The sequence below is a fragment of the Petaurus breviceps genome, unplaced genomic scaffold (assembly GCF_028583685.1).
Source record: "Petaurus breviceps papuanus isolate PSGF00001 unplaced genomic scaffold, PetGlider_PUasm1.0 90591, whole genome shotgun sequence".
In the NCBI taxonomy this organism is placed as follows: domain Eukaryota; kingdom Metazoa; phylum Chordata; class Mammalia; order Diprotodontia; family Petauridae; genus Petaurus; species Petaurus breviceps.
In genome coordinates, this window is record NW_027187280.1 from 5,401,748 (window position 1) to 5,425,698 (window position 23,951).

Consider the following 23,951-nt stretch of genomic DNA (forward strand, 5'->3'; position numbering starts at 1 on the left):
GAAGGAAGGAAGGAAGGAAGGAAGGAAGGAAGGAAGGAAGGAAGGAAAAAAAACACAATAGAATAGGATCCTGAAAACCAGAAAGAGGGGATAGTCAACTGCATCAAACATTTCAGAGAAGTCAAAAATGACAAGAATTGAGAAAAAACCAGGAGTTTTGTCAAAAAAGAAAGAGTTCCTTGGGGGCAGCAAGGTGGCACAGTGAATAGAGTACAAGCTCTGAAGTCAGGAGCACCTGAGTTCAAATCTGGCCTCAAATACTTAACACTTACTAGCTGTGTGACCTTGGGCATGTCACTTAACCCCAATTGCCCTCTGTTGCCCCCTCCAAAAAGACCAAAAACAAAAAGAGAAAGACCTCCTTGAGAAAAGATTGCTATGATTTGAGAAGTGAATGGAAAGAGAAAAAATAGAAGCAATATTCATCAACAGCTTTTTCTCGTAGTATAAATGTTCTTTAGGGAAGAAATTTGAGGATGTTTGTAGGAAGCGGGAAAGGAGTCAGTAGATGAAAAGAAGTTGAAAATTAAGGAGAGGGGCAGCAAGGTAGCACAGCGAGTAAGGGCATCGGCTCCAGTGTCGGGATGACCTGGATCAAATCCGGGCTCAGATACTCAGCACCACACCCAGAAATAACTGACCGTGCAAACCTTAAGCGAATTACTTAACCCCAATTGCTTAAAAAAAGAAAATTAAGGAAAGAAGAAATAACAGAAGAGGAAAATACCTGGAAGAACTGGAAGGGGATGGGACCATGAACATAAGAGAGCATTTGGCATACAGAAGGACTACCTCAGAATCAAAGATTTTAGAAATGAAAAATACCTTCACTAGCATCTAGTCCAACCTTAACCTGAAAGGAATCCTCACTAAAACCTATCTGACAAGTGGTCATACAGTCTTTACTTGAAAACCTCCAATGAGGGACAACTCCCACCTCCCAAGAGAGCTTATTACACTTTGGGGAAGTTCTAGTTACAAAAAAGTTTATCTCAACATCAAACTTAAATTTCTCTCTTTTTGACTTCTGCCCATTGTTCATGGTATTACCCTCTGGGACCAAACAAAACGAATCGAATCCCTGTTCCATCTGGCATCTTTTCAAGTACATGAAGGTAGCTCTCTTGCCCCCCCCCTTTCCTTCCCTCCCACTCCCCAGCCTTCTCTTCTCCAGGCCATAATTCCCTCAACCTAACCTCATGTGACATATGCTCCTTTACCACCTTGGTTGTCCTCTGGATGCTTCCCAGATTATCAATGAAATTCTTAAACAACCTAGAAGAGAATCCAACATTAGAGAAGTAGTCTGACCAGCACAAAGTACAGAGAAACGATCACCTTCTAATACAAGGATAGTAGGCTCCTCTTAATGCAGCCCAAGAGAGTGTTAGCTTTAAGGCTGGTACATCATGCTGTTGACTCAGATTGAGTGTTTAGCTTACTAAAACCTCAGGCTTTTTTTCAAACTCTTTGCCCTCCATTCAAAATGCAAACTCCCCAAGAGTAATAGCTATCTCACTCTTCTATTTGTATCTCTGGGGTCACTGGGCCTGTTAGAGGATCTGGTGGCACTACGGCAGTGGCAAAGTGGGATATGTTGTTGTTGATGTTGTTCAGTCATTTCAGTTATGTCTGACTCTTTCTGATCCCATTTAGGGCTTTCTTGGCAAAGATACTGGAGTAGTTTGCCATTTCCTCCTCCAGCTCATTTTACAGATAAGGAAACTAAGGCAAACAGGATTAAGTGACTTGCCCAGGGTCACACAGCAGTAAGTGTGTGAGGCCAGTTTGAACTCATGAAGAGAGTCTTTCTGATTCCAAGCTCAGCACTCTATCCACTGCCCTTACAGTAGAATAAGTTTCTCATTAAATATTAGCCAGGGGCTTCCTTTTCTGGAGGGACCTGGAGAGCTGAACATCCAACAGACCTTTGTCTGTTCCCCAACCTAATTCTCTATAACACCTAGGAATAGTTCTAGTCCTCTGTATACCAGTGAAAAGGACAAGGAGACACATCAGAAAGGGATCACCATTGTTCTTGCTGCTGTTTTCAACCCCCTCCCAAATGCACTATCATCTCTCCTAACTTGTGGGGTTGACCCAGGTCACTCAGCTATTTTACCTCCTACAAAGTAAGGGGGATATCATGTTCAGTGCTTTGAGATCCCTGAATGAAAGGCTTCCTTCTTCACAAGGTCCTGGTGTTAGCTAGACCGGAGTGCGGGGGAAGGGGGTCTCGTTGCAAGCCATTTTAGCTTGTGGGAATAGAACAAAGAAGAAAAACAAACCCTACCCCAGCTCCAGGAGTACAAGTTCCCTATAGGAGCCCTATAGCAATGCCATATATTACATGTCCTTTCCTTATTAGACCCATAAAGGATTCTAGGAAATGGCCTTGAGTCATTTGTCACCGAGGTGAAAAGACAGATTTAGGTTCTAAAGTTACTGCCTCTTAGCTTATGTGAGGTAAAGGGGTGGCAAGACTGAACGCAGAACTATTTTCTCCAGATAGAGACTGTTCCTGCAAGTCCTTGGGTTGAAGTGGGGCAGAGTTGGTCTGGTCTGCTCTTGTTCTCCCATTGCTCCAAAAATCACCAACAAAACTAAAAGGCACCAAATTCACTCCTTTGAAACCAGCTTGCAATTATTTCTCAGGGCCCTTCTCATTATAATCCTCCAGGTCAGAGATTCCAAGAGATAACCTCCAAGTATTTCAGATCCTGGGAGATTCCCTTCTGCCTCAGATCCTAAGATGGTCTGTCCAACTACCTCAAGCATCAGTGGCTTCTTTCTGTGTCCCTAAAAGCATTTGGTCACTGAACTATAAAATGTGGAGCTGGGGTTTTAGAGACGATTCAGTGCAGGAGTGCTGACGTTGGATTCGTGGGACCCTATTTCAAATTCTACTTCTGCTACATACTCCCTGTGTGACCCTCGGCCAGTAGCTGAACCTCTCTGGGCCTCAGTTTCCTCATCTATAAAATGAAATGGTTGAACTAGACACCCTCTACAGCCCCTTCCAGTTCTAGGTGTGTGATCAGATGAGGAAACTGAGGCAAAGCAATGAACCTCAAAGTTACACAATAAGTTGGTGGTTGGGGCAGAACCAGAGAACCCCTTCCTTCTAATGCCCAGTTCAGTTTGGGTTGTCTGTTGTTTGTTTGTTGCAGTACTTTGTTTTTCCTTCTTAGGCCAGAGAGTTTGGAAGAGACACAGGTGAGAAGAAATAATTCAAGACTTTCCAGACTCTCCAATAGCACCAATTTTGCCTCCAATGAAGGCTCAGCTTTCAAAGTAGCTTGTCTTTTAGAATCCTCTATAAAACAATTTCCCTTCAACTTTTGCTTTTTTTTTTTTGGAGGGGGGAAGGCAGGGCAATTGGAGTTAAGTGACTTGCCCAAGGTCACATGGCTAATAAGTGTTAAGTGTCTGAGGCCGGATTTGAACTCAGATCCTCCTGACTCCAGGGTCGGTGCTCTGTTCACTGCTCCACCTAGCCGCCCCTCCCTCCAACTTTTAACAAGTTTTCCTTTAACTTTTCACTTGCTTACAGACGATCAGAAATAAGGCATCATTTGCCTGGAAAAAGGCCCCCAATTGTTCTCAGGGTCCCAAATCAATCCTCTCCCTGTAAGAAGTTAGGACAGCTCTATATGATTCCTCCTTGACTTTTTTTTCTTGTCATATTGAATCCTCATCATTCAAAGTCACATTGGCATAAAAACAAATTTACATTGGATTCTGTAAGATTAATAATTCAGAGGCAACTCTGACATAGCCCAAAAAGTACCACCCTTAGGGTCAGAAAGTACCACCTCAGACAATGTCAGTGGGACATGGGCAAGTTATGTCAGCTCTCAGTTTCCCCAGATAATTTTCTGTAATACCCTCCCTGGGTTACTTTTCCAACTCCCACTAGCACTAGCTAGTTTGATTCCCCAAGGACCACTGACTGCTACCCTCCTCAGGGGGCTACAAGTAACCCTGAAGGATTGAGGTTTTAATGACTTTTACTCACAAGGCCCTATTTAATGTGCTTCCCAATATCAATCAACCAGTGAACATCACTTAACCTTTACAAAAGAGATGCTTACTAAAAAGGTATAGCAAAAATATTAGTAAAACTGGGGGCATACTCTGCCCTTACACATCAAATTCCTGGGGAGAGTGGGCTCAAAAAAATATGTGGCCAAAGAGCAAATCACAGCTCCTGGTTACTGGAAGTCTTTTCTCCCTTCAGGGAGTCTTCATGAAGCTCCCTTAGGCACAGCTCTGCTGGGCTCTGAGGATCAGTATCTCTGCATATTTTTGAAGCTACCTTTTCTTGGTGTATCTAATCTGTCCCCACTGTGTCTCTCAGCTTCCAATATGGATCCTACTGTAAACCACTGCTACTCCAGGAACCCTGCTAGCAGCTCAGGTAGACACTGCTGCCAGTGCTGATGGGAAATCCAGATTTGTCAACATGTTGAAATTCATGAGGACATCAGCTACTCAGTGGAGGTTGAGGGAGAGAAGGAGAGATACTCACCCATTCCTTCCCTAATCCAGGGAATTCTCTCAGTTACCTGATGCTGACTAATTAGCTTGCTGCTACAATAATCCATTTCCTGAACTGGCTTGAATTATCCAAAGCCCCCAGAACTAATTTTTTTAACTAGTCACAAAATATTTCCAGTATAGTTATCGGATTCCATCCATCACGTGCCCACACCTGGTTTACACCTTTGATTGATTGGTTAATTCAATCTAGGTTTACATTAATTGGGGTTAGGGTATAAACCCATCTTCATATCTCTAAGACTAAATTAGAGAACAGTTGCCCATCTGCATTTATTAAAGAAAGCTCCTCCTTGAGAGTTACTTATCCTATGAAATCTCAGATCCTCTAACATAGAAAAAAACAAACAGACTTCTCACCACCCTGTCAAGATCCCAAAAATCCAGGCTCTTCCTTAGATTTGTTTCTGAAAACAGTAGCTTTTATAGCCCATTTGAACAGCATAGCTGTACAATGACTTCCTCACAATCTTACAATTTAGTATGATCACTTTTGTCCCTCAATTAGCTCACAGGATTTTAAACAATGGAGATGATTCTGTGGGCCTGCCATCACTGGAAGCTGGGGCAGCCTATAGATCCCCTTTTGTCCCAAGCATATTTCTCAGTTCCCCCCTGACCTAGATAAGTGGGGGCCAGAATGTGAAAAGGACCATACCTTCAGATTATCTTCGACAGCATCCTTCCATACCTTCACCTTCTTGTGGAACTTCTAATGAAATTAGAATGATAGGAATTCTTCCTCCAGCTCCCTATTCATTAATTGAACATGGACAAGCCCAACATCTCAGCTTCCAGAAAAATACACATGATGGATGGAGATTTCCCTCAATGTTCCACTCCATTCATTGTATAGATGTGTACCTCAATTGAATGTGTTAACATCTAGCTTTGTTTTCAACTCTTCCTCTTTATACATATGTTGTCATAGACCTATATGCATTATAAACTTCAATTTGTCAAGGTATTCATCTTTTTGTTTTTGTTCTGGGGACTGGATTTAAATTAAAAGTCTTCAGCTAAATATTTAACATCAACATGGCTTTATTTTATTTTATTGATTTTATTTATAGGTCCTCAGGCCATAGTTTGCCAACTCGTGATATAGATGAACATACAGTAGAGGAGGATGAGGAGGAGCCATCAGACAGATAAAAAGAGAACCAGGGTCAGAGTAGCATTGCAAAAACCTAAGGAGGACAAAGTATCCAGGAGGAAAGGGTGGACAATGGTACCAAAAACAATAGAGAAGAGGTCATGAAGAATGAGTACCAAGAAAGTATTAGATTTGGTATTCAATTGCAGATGAGAGGGCAGAGAGAGGGAATGTATACAAAAGAGAAAGAAAGAAAATGTTTGGAATAATTTCTGTGAAGAGTGAGATGGGGGGGCGGAGCCAAGATGGCAGAGTAGAAGCACGACCTTCCGGTGGCTCCAGCTTCCACCCTCCCCAATCCATGTAAAAAGGGGCCTCTAAACAAACTTTGGAGCTGCAGAACCCACAAAATGACACAGAGAAGCTAACCTCCCGCTGAGGACAGCCCGGCAGGCCAGCAGGAATCCAGCGCAGTGCTCTGGGAGCCGAGCCCAGCCCCACCCTGAGGCTTTAGCCCCAGGGTGGGCCTGACCAGCCGCAGGCCAGAGGGACTCCAGATCAGCAGCAGCTGTGGCAGTTTCCAGATTTATCAACACATAGATGCAAAGGACAAAGTGAGAGGCCAGTGCAGTCTGGACTTGGGGACCAGTAAATGGGAGTGTGTGGCTTTTACCCCCAGGGCGAGAAGCCACTGAGATGCCGGCACAGTCAGCCAGTGCCACGTGGCAGCTTCAGCTCTTGGCCTGCAGAGTGTAGGGGGACCAAGCACCAGTCTGAGGGGTAATTGCTCTTGCTTTAACCTTCTTGGATCTGGACTGCAGTCTAGGGTAGAAGTCCTGGGGTGTGTGTCCAGCTTGCCAGAGCGTGTGGAGACCTCAGAGAGGGCACCCATCTAATACCTCCGGCAGCTGAGAAAACCCCAGCATTTGGGACGAAAGCTCCCCTGTCTGGTGGCAGAGTCCTACTGTGGCAAAAAGCCCAAAAGTCAAGTAATTGAGTGGCAAAATGAGCAGGCAAAGGAAACAAAGCAGACAGAAGATTCCAACATTACACTCCTATTTTGGGGACAAAAAGGAGCAAAGCATGGAACAGGAGGAAAACAGTGAAGTCAGAACTCCTGCACCAAAAGCTTCAAAGAAAAATATAAGCTGATTACAGGCCATAGAGGACCTTAAGAAGCCGATAAGAGAAGTGGAGGAAAAAAAAAAGAGTGAGATAGGGAGAGAAACAAAAGAATTCCTTCACAGCAGTGTGAAATTGGATAACATAAATGTATAGTGTGGACCTAGGTGAGATTAAGTGACATAAATGCATAGTGTGTGTGACAATCAGCTAGGTTTTATGTCTTCCTCCAGTTCTATTTAGTATCACATGAGTAAGAATGAAAGAGAAAATAGTAAGAATAATCCAGGGTTTGGGTTATAATGGAAAGAGATGAGTGGCAAAAGAACAGGAGGGCAAAGGGATTCAAGAGTTGAGAACAAGGTGGAATTGTCATGATTAAAAGGTGGGGGTGGTTTGCACCTTTCTTGTTCTGTGGGCCCCTTTGGAAAACTGATTAAGTTAGAATAATGTGTTTAAATGCATAAAATAAAATATGTAGTATTACAAAGGAAATCAGTTACATTGAAATACAGTTATCAAAACATTCATCATCAACAACAACAAAAAGCTCACAGGTCAAGAACTTCTGTTGCAGGGTCAAGATTTGGAAGGGAGCAAAGGGAAGTCATAGCAAGGGTAATGACCTAAGAAGTCCTGAGGGGTGAAGGGATCAGAGAGAGCAATGAGCAAAGAATAGACTTAAGAGAGGGGAAGCTTAGGGAGAGACAGAATGATAAGAGGGATGGGTGGTCATGACCATCCCGGCTGTGGCAGGCATGGAGTGTAAGAGGAGGTCATGAGATTTGAGGAGATGGAGAAATGGGAAAGTTAGAATGTTTGAGGGACCTTCTCCACTGTACTTATCCATCCTCTTATCCATCTCTTTCTTCTGTCTGCTGGCTAGGACCATGGGCAATCATAGAGCCCAGACTGGGTTTGCTAGACCATCCTGGGAAGAGTATTACCATTGATTGACCCCTCACTGGTGGGGAAAACCTTGGGAAGGACCAGGGTTAAACACAAACATGGGTGCACTTGGCCCACAGTCTGTGCATATCTATTAGTAGAGTCAGACAAGCTGGAGTTGGGGTGGGGGGGATCTTGGCCTGCATTTCAAAACATCAATACTTCAAGGACCCATAGTTTCTTCCTATACATCAACTGAAACAGTCGGCAACTCCACTGTATTCTATGAATGGAAGAATGAAATGAGGACTGGATTAACATTTATTATTTGCTATATGCAAAGCTCCTTACTGAACTCTGATGATAAAAAACAGACTCTGCTTTCGAAGAGTTCACATCCCAGTTGGAGGAGACCATATGATATAGAAGGATTTAGCTGCAAGGCAGATGGCAGGGCCTATGGTACTTAGGATGCAGTAACCATAATAATAGCTAACATTTATACAGTACCCTAAGGTTTACAAAGTGCTGAACAGATACTATCTCATTTGGTCCTCACAACAGCCTTGTGAGACACGTGCTATTATTATCCCTATTTTACAGATGAGAAAACTTGGACTGAGAGAAATAAGTAACTTACCCAGGATCACACAACTGTGTGAGGCAGAATTTGAACTCATGTCTTCCTGACTACAGGTCCAGCACTTTATCCATTTTGCCACCTAGCTGCCCAGTAAGTAACAAGATGACTAGTAGTGCCCTGGAGTTTGTTTAGGGTGAATGTGCAGGTCATATGGCAATTCCTTAAGAGTCTGGGGAGTGTGGCCCCAGAAAGCAGCTTTCATAAGTTGCTGTAAAAGAAACAAGCCTTCCCCTGACGATTAGTCTTCTGGTAATGAGCCTTTCATAACACACAAAGTTGGCTATCAAATGATCAACATACAGGCCAACACTAAGACTAGACTTTCTGCAGCCTTTCCAGTTTGGTATGGCTTTCCAAAGTACAGCCTTCAATCAATCAATTTACAAGCACGTATTCATTTACTGCTTACTATATACCAGGTACTGTGCTAAGCACTGGGAATACAAAGAAAGGCAAAAACAAAGCTGCCCTCAGGAAGCTTACGTTCGTCCTAATGGAGAGAAATAAATAGGCACATGCAAGATGCGTTCCAAATGAATAGGTGGTAACCTTAGAAGGGAAAAGAGGAGGACATCAGTGGGAGCCAAAAATTCAAAGGCCACTTCAGGTTTCACAGGTAAAGAATTACTGTCATTCAGCTCTAGGATAAAAACCTTCCAATGTTTGCAAAAGGCTTAGCTTCAGATGGGATCGTCCCAAAAGCTCAACTTCTTCCCAGTAATAAGTGTATTCCATAAGAACTAGAAAAGCCTCATTAGATCATAAAAATATATATTCAGTTATATCTAACCATTCTGAGATATTTATTTTGTTTTAGTATAAAGTAGATTATTATTATCATGGCCCAAGGTGCCTCCAAACCTGAAAGCAGTCCAGGCCTCCATGGACCTTGGAAGGTCCCTATCCTCAGGCTCTGTGTGAAACCTGTTATTTCACCCTTGTCAGTTTTCATATCTCTAAAATAAGGAGAGCCAGGGGGCCGATGCAATGCAATGAAAAGAGCCTTGAATTTGGGAAGCAGAAAACCTGAGTTTTTTAATAGGTATTTTGAGTTTATTGCAAGAAAAAAAAGTATAGAAATTCCTAAAAACCAGCAGTGAGTTATAAAGAAAGAGCTGACCCAGAGCCTATCAAAATGGGTGGACGAGAGGTCATCGCCTCAAAAGATGCCATCTTGGATCTGCAGGCACCACCAATCTGGAGCAACTACAGCTGGAAGACAGACTGCATCTGGATTAAGTGGTTATATGTTATATGTGTAATTCTAATATATCATTAATATAACGATATATAATTATTATAAAATAATTAATCAATTAGTTGATTACTCTTTTGGACCCAGATCCCCAGCTCCATTACTTGCTAAATGCATGACCTTGAGTAATTGGTTTCGTCTATGTAGGCTTCAGTTGTCCCATCTATAAAAAGGTAGTTGGGTAGCAGAGGATGGAGGAAAAGGGTTGGAGGCAGTGTGGGAAAGATCTCTGGCTTTAGATTCTGAAGTCTCTTGTTCAAATCCTACCACTGATGCTTGCTACCTATGTAACCCTGGACCTTTCCTGGGTCTCAATTTCTCACTTATAAAGTAAAGGGGTTATGTGCTAGATTCCCTCTGTGGTCCTTTCCAGCTCTAAATTTTATCATCTCATCTCTTGTTGGCTCCTCCTCTTCTTCCTTCCTGCAACTGTGATTGACCCCCACAGCTCAATCCCTAGCCCTCTTCTTTTCTCTACCCTCTCTCAATCAGTGAACTGAGCCTTTCTCACAGCTTAACTCATCAACTCAATGCCAGGGACCCCTTAATCTGTATTTCCATCTCTGACTTGTCACCTGGGCTCTACTCTATTATTTCAAACTACCCACAAGACATTTGGACTGGAAAATCCCCTGGCAGTTTTATCTCTCAATTTCCAAATCTAGCCTCACCCTCTTCCACTCAAACAAATCTCATGGATTGATGATTTGGAGAACTGTGTAGGAAGAAAGCAGAATGAAAGAATGTTGGTTATGGAGATAGTAGACCTAGGTTTAAATTCCAGCTCTGCTTCCTACCATCTATGTGACCTTGGACAAGTCACTTGACCTCAGTTCATTTGTAAAATTAGAGGGGTGAACTAGATTGCTTCTGAAGACCCTTGCATCCCTAAATCCATAATCCTATGAACACAAGTAGTTTGTATTTCTATAGTGTTTTAAGGTTTATAGAGAACATTCCTCAGAATTTTGAGAGAAGTGGTACTAATATTATTATCCCCATTTTACAGATTGGAAAACTAGGAAACAAAGAAGTGACATAATTTCCCCATATTCACACAAGAAGAAAGTGTCAGAGACAGGATCCAAGCCCAAGTCTTTTTATGTCAAATTCAATGAACTTTGTTACAGCAAGCTGCATCTGATAATTTAAACTGGAAGAACAAATTACTATTTTCATGTTTACCTTATCTTCTTGGACCTAATAGTCCTGTGAAAGGCAGGACACTGGGAAAGTAAAGACACTGGAGCTGGAAAATACGAAATCAGCTGTCTAAGGAGTCAGGATTAGAACCCACGTTTCCACTCGACCACCAAACCAAGGCTCCTTTGAGCTCTGATGTAACCTCTCTATATATACTGAATATGAAGGTCACTGACTCCTTCCTTTGAAGCATCCATCAGTCCTATCATTGATAGGTGAGAGGCCCTGTAGTCCTACCCATCCATCACCTTTCCCTTCACCTAGTTCCCATATGCACCATGCATAGCAGGACTTTCTTGGTTTGGCAGAGATGAAAATATAGTTGTCTGAGGTGGCCAAACAACATCAACCTGGGAAGACAGAGCACCCACAGAATGGTTCACTGACCACCCACCACACATGGCACTAAGAAAAATTTAGATTTTCTAGCCAGCGAGGACAGGAGGGAGCCATGACTGCCCCATCCTCACAACCTGAAGTATGATCTTAGATGTAGTGAAAAGAAAAATGGCCTGGGAATCAGTATACTTAGATTTAAGTTTTGGCTCTGCCATTAATTTGCTGAATGACCTTTAGTAAGTGTCTTCTCTTTTCAAGGGTCTCATTTTCCTCCTCTGTAAAATTAATGGTTTAAACTAGATCTCTAAGTACCTTTCCAGTTTTGATATTCTATATTCCATATTCTGAGGTCCTTTTATCTCTAGCATTCTATGTTCCATGTTCTATGTTCTAATATCTCTTCTAGCTCTAATATTCCATGTTCTAAGATCTCTAACATTATATGTTCTATGTTCTTATGTTTACCTCTGACATTCTAAGAGTCTATGATTCTATGATTCTCTTCCAGGTACTCCAGGTGGTGTCTGGCTCCCAGAAGGGAGCTCTCCAGCACCAAAAGCCAGTGTTGCCAACACAGAGGTAAGAGTGCCACCTATTGAATCCCCAGTCTATGGCTGATTGCTTGTCTCAGAGAAAAATCCTGAAAGGAATTGTTTGAATTTGCAATATTCAAAATGGTGGTTGTCTGTCATCCCCATCCACCCTAGTACTAACCCTGCCTTGGGGACCAATTGGTTAGCTTGTCCCTTTCTTGCACTATTCATGGTGTTTGAAACCTGGACACTCCCCAAGGGAAACCAGTATCCAAAGCCAATACCCTCAGAGCAGCAGAGCTGAGCTGGGCACAGCCCGACCGCTGCCCGAACCCTTTCTGCATGCTAGGCCCTGTGGCATGGAGACCAAACAATGACATGTATTGTGACTAAATTTCCCCCTGAAGATCTCATTCAAGATGTAAGAGTGAGAGATCATAAAATGAATTAATAGTTGATTCGCTGTATAATTTCCTAGTTCAATATACTTTAGTGTAGCGGCTAAATGAGGCATCGAGCCCATTCAGTGCGGCCAGATAGCAGCTTTATCATTGAGATCTCAGGCTTAGAAATAAAAGCAATTCTTCTGAAGTAATTGCGTCTAATTAAAAGAAACATTTAAAAAGTGTAACCAAAAGGAATTCATTTCAAATGGAAAATTAATGCTGAAAAATAGCCCTAAGCTCTCTTGTCGCAGTAATAGCTGAGCAGTCTGAGAATAATTAAACTGTTTTGAAATGTTGATACCTTCCCCTCTGGAAATGATAGCCCTGGCTGAACACATCAGCCTGGCACCAGGATGAAGCCTCTGCCTCCTAATCGGTGCCGGGGACCAGGGCCAGGCGCCAACACCAGGTTCCTATGTGGGGAAGGACTGGAGAGGCCATGGGAAGCCTAGCAGGCGCTGGCATCAGAAAAGCCCCATGGCCGGGAAAGAGGAAGCCAGCACTCTGGGCTTTGTGAGACAGGATGGCTCTGCAGGAAGAAGCTGCCTTTACCAGCACTTCTCAGTAATGCCCCCACACTGCCCCCACTTCCTGGATTCTTTGGACAACAAATTCCCATTAAGAGTTTTGGCCTCACTAAAGTCCTCTGTGAGAGTCACAGTGGAACTGACCCTGGCTTGGGGCGAGAATTGAGCTAATTTGGGGGCAGGTGCTTGGCCTCAGAGAACCAGATCTCTTTATAAAAAAAGCATTTTAATACCAAGAGAATGGCACTCCCTGACTAACTTCATAGGCACGCATAGGTAATGGGATCTTTGGGAAATATGTCGAGACAATTGTGTCTGAGGTAGGAGAAGAAAGTCTGGACCTTGGTCCTGGCTCCCCTCTGTCACTACAGGACCCAGAACAAATAATAGGCCCTCTCCAGAGTTCAACTCCCCATTAATGAAGTAGGAATAATAGAGTGAAAGACCTTTAAGCCTGTGCCAAGTGCTATCCCTAGAACTGCAGCGTGGTTTACCATGCGCAGGGACGTGGAAATACTTCCGGTAGAAGATCCTTGGGGCAGCGTGATGCATTAGAAAGAGTTAAGGAAATTGTCACAGAAAGGTGGATTCAGATCCCAACTCTAACACCTATTCTCTGTGTAGTCATCAGCTTAAAATCTTCACCTTACTTAACCTCTGAGTCCTGGTTTTATTGTCTGTTGTTGTTCAGCTGTTTCAGTCATGCCTGACTCTTTATGACCCCATTTGGGGTTTTCTTGGCAAAGAGACCGGAGTGGTTTGTCATTTCCTTCTCCATCTCATTTTACAGATGAGGAAACTGAGGCAAAGAGGTGAAGTGATTTGCGCAGAATCACATAGCTAGTAAGTGTCCAAGGCTGGATTTGAACTCAGGTCTTCCTGACTCTGGGCCTGTCCCTATCATCTGCAAAACACGCAAAATAATGCTTATAGTACTGTACAGAATGGCAAAGGTCAAAAGTGACAATATATATAAATAAATGCTGTTTGTTAGAGTGTTAGATAAATAGCAACTATAATTTTTCCTTGCAGGGGTTTTTGAAGTCATACAATTGCTCAAATCTATACAATTATATTTGACTTCAAACCTTTTCACATCCAGTCATCCCATACTCACCAGGAGGCAAACCCCATGGGAATGAACTGCTGCCTTCTTCTGAAAATCAGTCAATAAACATTTGTTGAGTGTCATGCCAGACACTGTGCTAAGTGCTGGGGTTATAAACACAAAGGTAGAAAAGATGCTTCCTGCACTCAAGGAGCTTCTTGTCATTGTTGTGGTTTGTCCCTCCTTCTCAAAGGGGACCAATGACCTCATAGAAGTGAGACCTTGACTTGCCCATGAGTGAGACTTCAGTGAGGCAGGGCTGTGCGGTCATCAGCCTCATTCTCTCCCCTGAAGTCATCCAAGTCCAGCAGCAGGACAGAGGTCAGGATACCGGCAATGACCCAGTCTGCAGTGGGCGACCGTGGCCTTTCTAAATTTAGGCCCTTCCCAGGCCTCAGTTTTTCTGAGGCAGCACCCATTCAATAGGAGCTCCTTGAAGTCAGAGATGTTTTCCGGTTGTGTCTGTGTCCCCGGTGCCTAGAATAAGGCCTTGAACATACTAGGTACTTCATAAATGTTTGTTGAAGATTTTTGAAATATAAATTTGAAGGTATCTCCTTCACAAAGCCTTCCCTGGCCTCCCATGTAGGGGACCCTCTTTTTGCTTTAAATTTCTCAGAGAATTTTACAAGGCTTTCTCCCTTATATCACAGTTATTAACATAATGATTTGTCCCACCCCCATCACCATTAGCTGGTAAGCTCCTTGAGTATAGGGCCTGTATTCTTTATCTATACCTGCCTAATTCCAGTCATACTGCATATTGTCATTGTTGAGTTGTTTCAGTTATGTTTGACTCTCTGTTATCCCATTTGGGGTTCTCTTAGCAAATATATTGGACTGGTTTGCCAGTTCTTTCTTCAGCTCATTTTACAGATGAGGAAACTGAGGCAAGTGGGGTTAAGGGACTTGGCCAGGGTCACACAGCTAGTAAGTGTCTGAGGCCAGACTTGAACTCAGGAATATTAGTCTTTCTGAGTCCAGGCCCAGCAACTCTATCCACTGTGCCACCTAGCTGCCCCTTTTTTGTTTTCCTTTTTTTTAAGCGTGATTTTTTTTAAGTCCAATTTTACCCCCACAGAAGTGGCGCTGTTCCCTCCCGTGCCACATCTCTCCTCCTCCTGGCAGCCCCTCCAAGGGTGAGGAGACTGGGAGACTAGAAACCCCACCTCCTGAACGTGCTCTTTCTCCACCTCAATTCTCTGCCCTGCTCTAGTCATTCCACAAGGGCCTCCTTTCCTTCTATCCACTTCATCACCTAGATTGCTCAAAAATACTGGAATTGAATTATAAACATGGGGTGGCTCAAGGGCAGCAATGGCCCGGTGGAAATCCAACCCAATAAATATTTATTGAGCGCCCTATATATGCCAGGCATGCCCCAAGAGCTGGGGATACAATTAATAAGAAGAAATAGAGACTCTGCCCTCAAGGTGTCTGAAATCTAATGGGGGAGCGGGAAGAGAACATACCAGAGAAGGCGGGAAAGGGAGGGCAGGAGAGCAGAAGGTGCTCTGTCCAGGGACCAGGGAAGGCAGCAGATACACAGTGGAGTGTTCTAAGAGTGCAGTGCCCACCCTCTATAAAGGAAGCACTGGGGGAGTGTAGCACTCCACCTTCCAAGCCCTCCAATCAGAGGGGAGAGGAGGCTGAGAGAGGAGGCGTTCATCAAGGCTAGGGCTAGCAGAATGGTGGTGAGTCGAGTTGGAAGTGATGAACTTATCCTGGGAGGAGCACCTTGGTCTGCGGAGCTGAACCAGACAGAGGAGCAGCAAATACAAAGCCCAGGCAAGCAGGAGTCCTGGATTCCTATCCAGTTCTGCCATTTACATGCTGTGTGAACTCAACCAAGTCAATTCACCTCTGGACCTACTAGGTTCCAAGGTCTGTTAGTTAACTTATCAGTCATATTTGCCTCTGTGTCTCAGCTAGGTAGAGCCACAGTGCATAGAGTGCTAGGCCTGGGATCAGGAAGACCTAAATTTAAATCCATTCTCATTCAGCAGGTGTGTGACCCTGGACAAATCACTTAATTTCTGTCTGTCAGTTCCCTCATCTATAAAATGGAAATAATAACAACACCTACTTTCCAAGGTTTTTGCAAGGATAAAATGAGATAATAATAGAGTGCTTTGCAAACCTTAAAGTGATATCTAAATGCTAGCTATTACTATTTTACTCTATAACTAACATAATACATTACACAGAGTAGATATTTAGCAAACGTTGGCTCACTTTTCTCATGCATAAAATAAGGGTGTTGGACTAAATTCCTTTCCAGCTCTAATTAGAGCTCGTTCATAAGATCATCATAATAATAGTAATAACCAACATGTGACTTTTTTTTCTTACAGGACACATGATTTCATTGACAAATGGAGCTCTCAGTGAGGAAATTCCCTCTACCAATGCAAATCATTCCTTGCTCTGCAACTTATAGTCCTAAAGAGGTAATTGGGGCACTGAGAGGTTAAGTGATTTGCCCAGTGTCACAGAGTTAATATGCAGAGTGCGGACTTGAACCCAGGTCTCCAGACTAGGAAGCAAACTCTCTGTCCAAGTGTATTTCTCTACTCATATTAATAAAAGTGATTTTCTAGGATCTAGATCTAAAAGGAATTCAGCAATGATCTAGTCCAGGGGTGGGGAACCTGTGGCCTCAAGGACATTGGCCTCAAGACCACAGGTCCCCACCCCTAATCTAGTCCAACCCCCTCATTTTGCCCAAGGTCACATGGTCTGTAAATGGCCGTGCCAGGTCTCTTCCCCGCCCCCCCTCCCTCCACCAGCTCCTGGGGTCTCAAGCCTGCCTTCTTGTCTATTATGCAGCTGGCCTCTGATGTCACAGGGAGTAACTATACATTATCTTCATTTCCTCAGTCCCCATCAACTCTAACACTTACCCCAGCCAATTAGCTCACACAAACAGCCACTGGCAAAGCATCATCCATAGAAAGTAACCTATAATAAAGGAATATGCAAAATACACAAAGAAGGGCAAATAGAGAGGCCTTGTTATGGGCTCTCTTCATGAGTATGGATTGAGAACCACTGGATTCAGTCAAGGCTGAAGATGAAAGATTAAGGTGTCTTAAATGGCCATGGAGCTCCACCAATGATCTCCTCTGATTCCATGGCCTAGTTTCTAGAAGGATCATCTATTTAGAACCAGAAAACCTCTCATCTAGTTCAATCCTCTTATTTTACAGAAGAGGAATTGAAGCCCAAGGAGGTTAATTGATTTACCCAAGTCCACACAGGCAGTAACTATCAGAAGTAAGATTTGAACTCAGGAACTCTAACCCCGGGGTCAGTGTTCTTTCTATTGTACCATACTTGTCTCTGTTAAGGCTATGACCATCAAACAAAGTTCTGTGAGACTTCCTACTGAAGAGAAAAGAAGTCAGAGTATGGCCTTGCAATGGATGGTGTGTCTACTGTCCCTAGACCCAGGCCAGCTGGGTTCATAAACACTCATCCTCAAAAGGTTAGCAACTGGGTAACACATATATTTTCAGCCATAACAACTCATTAAGCAATCCACTGAGGTGTGGATTGGCTGTGATCTGTATTGGTGAAGGGTGCCCCTATACTAATGAAATCAAAGATCATTTGGAATGGAACGGAAAAGCATTTTACTAAGCACTTATTCCGTGCTAGGTGGCAAAGTGGATGGATTGGTGGGCCTGGAGTCAGGAAGAACTGAGTTCAAATCCTGCCTCAATTACTGACTAGCTATGTGATCCTCTACAAGTCACTTAACCTCAGTTTGCCTCAGTTTCCTCATCTGTAAAATGGGGACAATAATAGCACCTACCTCGCAGTGTTATTGTAAGTATTAAACGAAATAACTTTTGGTAAAGCACTTAGCACAGTGCCTGGGACATAGTAAGAACTGTTAGCTATTACTATTATTATTATTAAATGCTATAGTAAACACTATATTACAAATAGAAAGTCAAGACAGTCCTTGCTTTCAAGGAACTCACATTCTAAATGGGGGCCCAACCCATAAAGGAGGATTCATGTTCATGTTCAGTACACACCAGTTGTAAGGGCCAGGTAATACGTAGGTTCAGGTAGCTAAAGTATAAGACCAGTGTCCATGACCACTCCCAGTGGTCAGGCCACTACAATGGGGATGGGGCAGTGGAGGGTAAGATCAATGGTAGTATCTCCATAGTGAGGGGGAAGAAGCATTAGATTCTGAGATAGAGAATGTGGGTTCAAATCACAACTCTGACACTTTCTGTCTAGGTCACTTAACTTCCCTGGGCCTCGGTTTCCTCCCCTGTAAAACAAAGAGGGTTGGACCAGATGATCTTTGAGACTCTCCTAATTCTTAATCTGATTTAGTGATCCCTATGTTTTTTCTACATTGTAGACCCAATGCTAATGATCTGTACTCCCTTCACCTATATTATTTCTACTACAGAATGGGAATGTATCTCTTTAAAGCTCTGGAAAATACCAACCTAGTATCTGCCATCAGCGTAAAATGCAGAGAGCCATTAAAGGAAAAGCAGGGGATGTGATGGTTTATTTATACTATTCGAATACAGTTTCCAAGGTTATGGGATCATATGGATGGCTGGACAGATATAACACCTGACTCCTGACTATCAGAGATCCCCAGCTCCCTAGAAATGGAGACCAGCTTGAATTTGGGTAGGTGGGAACCAACATGATAACACTCAGTCTAGAGACTCTGAAGGCTTAGCACTAGAAAAGTTTCTAATCAACAGCCCTTCACAACCTGGCCCCAAACTGTCTTTCCAGCCTTGTCACGATCACTCCCTTTAACTCACTCTACACTTCAGTCAAATTGACCTTCTTACTGTTCCTCACACACAACATCCTCTGTCACATGTCTTTGTATTGACTATCTTTCATGCATAGAAATGCATCCTTCCTCACCAGTACCTCTTAGAATGTTTGTTTCCTTCAAGGTTCAGCTCAAATACTACCTTCTACATGTTTTCCTCATCCCCTAACCTGCTAGAGACTTTGCCCCCCCAAAAAATCTCCTATCTGTTTTGTACGTATACCTACACCATGCCATCTCACCTAAGCTAGATCATGAACAAGCTCCTTAAGAACAGGGACTATTTCATTTTTGTCTTTGTACCCACAGCAAATAGCGCCATGCTGGGTCAGAGGGAACACTTACAATTGATTAATTGCATAGTAACAATACTCACATTTCTAGAATGCTTTAAGATGTATAATGAGCTTTCCCCCACAACTCTGTGAGGCGGTTAGTGACAGGACTCTTATACCCATTGAAGGGAAGAGGAAACTGAACTAAAGTGACTTGCCCAAGGTCACAGAGCTAGGAAGATTTTGGAAGCCAGAAGTAAAGTCTAGGCCTTCTGTCTCCACAATCAGGACCGCTTTTGGGAAACCGCACTTCTTAATTGTTATCCATACCAACAACCCAGTCTGCAATGGCCACATCTCTGGGGTTTCTGCTCCCATTTCCTCTATGCAGCATCTCCTTTCCTTCTAACAGAATATGCTCGATTCATCCAAAACTTTTCCTTTATCCTCGAACCTTTCTAATTGAGCTAACATTATTAGAAGGTTTAAAAAAAAAACCTCCCAAATTCCCTTTGCGTATCAGTAGCTCTTTAATATGCGAGGCAGCGAGAGATGAGCTGGGTCTAATTACAAGTCCCTGGAGTAGCCAGTCAGAAAATGAATTGATGCGTTTTTTCCTTATGAACAATGCATGTCCCACAAATTAGAGCCGCCATCGCCAGAGATTTAATTACAAAATATCATTACTTTCACACATCATTTCAGATTTGGCCTGATCAAATCAAAGTTGGGGAGAGAGGGGGAAAAACTGCACTCCTAGCAGGGTCAGATGTTCAGGGGGACGTGAGCGAGTATGGGAAGGAGGGAGGGGACTGTCGTTATTGAAGCTGCCTTCCTCAAAGCCTGCTCTGGAGAGGGAACCAAAGGCAGAGGCAGGCAGGGAAAGGAGAGGGGCTGCCTGGGCTCAGCTGTAGGGTGTCAGGGTTCCTGAGCCTGAAGGAGCCCTCGTGGGGCCACTACAGGGCTTAAGAGGAACAGAGGTAGGACAATGGGTGGGACAATGGGGAACTGTGACAGTGACTCAGGGGAAGTAGTACAGAAAGAGTCAGATCCGGAGTCAGAATACCTGAGCATATATTTCCCACTGTTCCTCACTACCTGTGTGACACTGAGCAAGTTACAACCTCTCTGGATCTCAATTCCTCATCCACAAAGTGATGGATTGAACTGGACAGTATCTAGAAAATCTCTTGTAGTTCTCAATCTCTGATCATTTGATCTCCTTACTCTCTCTAACCCCTCTCAGGAGAACCTCAGTTGAATGTTACCTTTGTTTGAACATTGAGCTTGAGTTAGGGCATGGGCTTGCCTTATCTGAAAGACCTCCCCTTTCAAAGGGATTTGTTTCTTTAACCACTAAACCTCCTGAGATGGGGTCCAAAGGGACCTACTGATAATGAATTCTGTTCTGGAGTATTGGGTATGATCATGAAAGTCCCCTGAGTTCAGCATCTGAGCTGAGAAAGTAGATGGGCTCAGGCCCCTCACTGTGCTGGACAACCTACCTAAACCAGCAGCCAAAGGTGTCAGAAATGGCACTATTGAACTTCTTATTGTTGTTTTCAGTTGTAGCTAATGCTTCATGATCACATTTGGGGTTTTCTTGGCAAAGATACTAAAGTGATTTGCCATTTCCTTCTCCAGCTCATTTTACAGCTGGGTCAACAGGCAAACAAGATCAGGTAACTTATCCAGGGTCACACAGCTAATAAGTATCTAAGGCCATATTGAAACCTAGAAAGAAAAGTCTTCTTGATGCCAAGTCCAGCACTCTATCAACTGCACCATCTATCTGCCCAGTGAGTTTCTAGGGGAAATATTAAGAAATCATCTGCTACATTGGAAAGAAATTTGGATATGGAATGAGAAAAATTTGATTCAAATCTCAGCCCTACTACTTACTATCTGTGTGACTTTGGTAAGTCACTTAACCTCTCTGAAGCTCAGTTCCTCATCTGTAAAATGAGAGAGTTGTACTAGATGGCCTCTGCAGTCCTTTACAGGTCTGGATCTATGAATCTGTTCTCCAAATTTATATGTACAGTCCCTGCTCCAACAGTAAAGAACACCAACTTGGCCTTTTGTCTCTGTATCTCTGGTACCTAATATAGCACCCTGTTTATAAGAGGGATCCAATGCTTTTGAATTCATCGTCACATCAGACTGAGAACAACCCCAAATTATAGCCCATGAGGGCCTCCCCATCCCAAGATAAAATGAGAGACAATATTTCAGTTCTTCTTAAGGAGAAAGGGACACTGATCCTAGCTCTAAGAAAAATTCAGGATACAAGTGATAGTAGTCCCAAAGTTATGGGACTGGGAATGCTGGAAACGGCAAGAGAAACCTCCCTTTACCATTTGCATTAGAGGCCCACGGACACCAAGCCCTGACATAGATTTTGGATCCTGGCACAAGGACAAAGCCATCAGGCCAAGGGCATTATAAGACTGCATACTTCTCTTCACCAGAAATGAAGGTTTGTTCAGTTTTACCTTAATCTAAGGGGCAACAGGGTCAATAGTCGTCCTCTATAGATGATGACGGGTCCCAGATGAGAGGACCCCATGGGAGAGGGACATTGGAGCCACCAGATGTGATATACAAGGGGATGGATCAAAGGAAGTCTATGTGTGAGACAGGAAAAGCAGCCTGGCTCACTGATCACAAGGGTAGACAGGCTATCAAACAGGGTCATCATCTTCCATGTTCACTCCAGTAATTTGTACAATCATCAAGCTGCCCAGTTTGATAGGAAAGGTCACTGGCAGTCATAAAGTCATAAAGATAGAGAATCACAATCATAAGAAGAACTGACATTTATATTTTATTTAAGTGATCTGTGCATCTTAAGGTGTGTGTATACACTTTGAAAAAATTATCTCTTCAACAACAACCCTGTGACATAACCATTTTACAGATGAGGAAACTGAGATTTGGCAACTTGCTTATGGTCACAAGTTACTAAGCAGGATAGACAGGATTTGAATATAGGTTTCTTCCAAACTCCAGATGAAGTCAAATTAACACACATTTATTAAGCACTAACTAGGCTAAGCAGCAGAGATACAAGGAAAGGCAAAAAATAATCCACCCTCAAGAAGCTTTCATTCTAATGGAGAAAATCCCACAGCTGCCACTCTTGCCACTATGTCATGTTGCCTTTCAATAAAAGAGGGAAGGGGCAGCTAGGTGGTGCAGTGAATAGAGTACTGGCCCTGGAGTCAGGAGGACCTGAGTTCAAATCTGACCTCAGACACTTAATACTTACTAGCCCTGCGACCTTGGGCAATTCACTTAACGCCAATTGTCCTGCCTTCCCCTCTCCAAAAAGCAAAAAATAAATAAATAAAAGAGGGAAGACTATAAGAAACAGTGAATATGAGGAATTTAGAGAAACAAAGAAAGGCTTAAATGAAATAAGAACCAAAAAAATAATGACTAGAATAATGTAAACTAAAGTAACAATAAAACAAAGTCAAGTTCTGTGTACTTATAATAACCAATCTTGGCTCCAGAGAAGAGATGAGGAAATGTACCAAATTCCTTCCAATGAAGAGGTGGAGGGCTGTGAGTGGGGAGCATCACATATGCTATCAGACACAATCTTTCTGTCAGCTGGTATTGTTTAACTGTTTTTCCCCCAAGGGAAAATTCCTTGGGTTGGAAGGGAATATCTGGAAATAACTTTGTCATAAAAATGTCCTTGTCATCAGTAAAAATTTTTTTGAAAAAGGAAAGGGTCTAAAATAGGGGCATTTGGAGGTAGAAATGTTACATTTCAGGGCGGCCAGGTAGCACAGTGAGTAAGAGCACCGGCCCCAGTGTCGGGATGACCTGGGGATCGAATCCGGGCTCATACACTTAGCACCCACTCAGAAACACCTGCTCATGTAACCTTGAGCAAGTTAATTAACCCCAGTTGCTTTAAAAAAAAAAGTTACATTTCTCAGTACAAAGCAATAGATAAAACAGACTTCAAGGCAGCAATCCTGAAGACCCTCTTCAGGGTTCTCAGAGTCAAAACAATTTTCATAATAATACCAAAACATTTTCATTTCTAATATGATAAAAATCAATTTCTGATATGATAAATTTCCAGTATGATGAATTGATACCTCTAATCCACATAACCAAAAGTTCTTTGAGGGATCCTCAATAATTTTTTTTTATTCAAACAATGTTTATTACAATCAAGTCAGACTTATACCAGAGATGAGAAGCTACTTCTATACTGGGGGGAAATTGCCATAACTAATCACATTGAAAAGAAAACCATAAAATTATAGGAATAGATGCAGACAAAGCCTTTGGCAAAACATAGCACTCATTTAAAAACTTAGCTAAAAACCTTTAAGAAAACACATATCAATGGGATATTTATTAATTTGAAAATGTACATGGCTAAAATCTAAAGCAACTATTATTTACAAAGGAGAAATTCTAGAATTTTCCCAATAAATTCAGGGAAAGAAAAAATACTTCTTTTATCACTATTATTTGACATAGTTCTACAAATTCTAGCCATCACAATATGACAAAAAAGGCACAAATACTGGAAAAGATGAGACAAAATCATTCCTATTTGCTGATGACATAATACCTTGGAGAACTGGGAAAGAAACTAATTGAGAGGATAATTTCAGTAAGGACAAAGGACAACAAATACTTCAAATCAACAATTCTATGTAGCAATAAGAAAAATCAGGAGGAAATGGTAAAAAGAAAATTCCTTTTCAAAATACCTCTAAATACATGAAACACCTGGGAGCCAATCTATCAAGACATATCGAAACTGGTATTGATAAAATTAAAAATACTTTTAACAGAGATAAAAGACAAATAACAAGAATATGAATTCATAGTTGAATCATGCAAATATAACAAGTATACCACATTTAGTGCCTTACTATTAAAACAGAAAAAAAAACAATAACCAAATTCATTTGTAGGAACAAAAGGTTCAATATTCTTTTTAAATTTTATTTATTTATTTTTAGTTTTCAGCATTCATTTCTATAAGATTTTGAGTTCCAAATTTTCTCCCCATCTCTCCCCTCTGCCAACCTCAAAATGGTATGTTAAAAGGTCCAGTATTCTAAGGTAAATAATGGTAATAGTTAGGAATGAG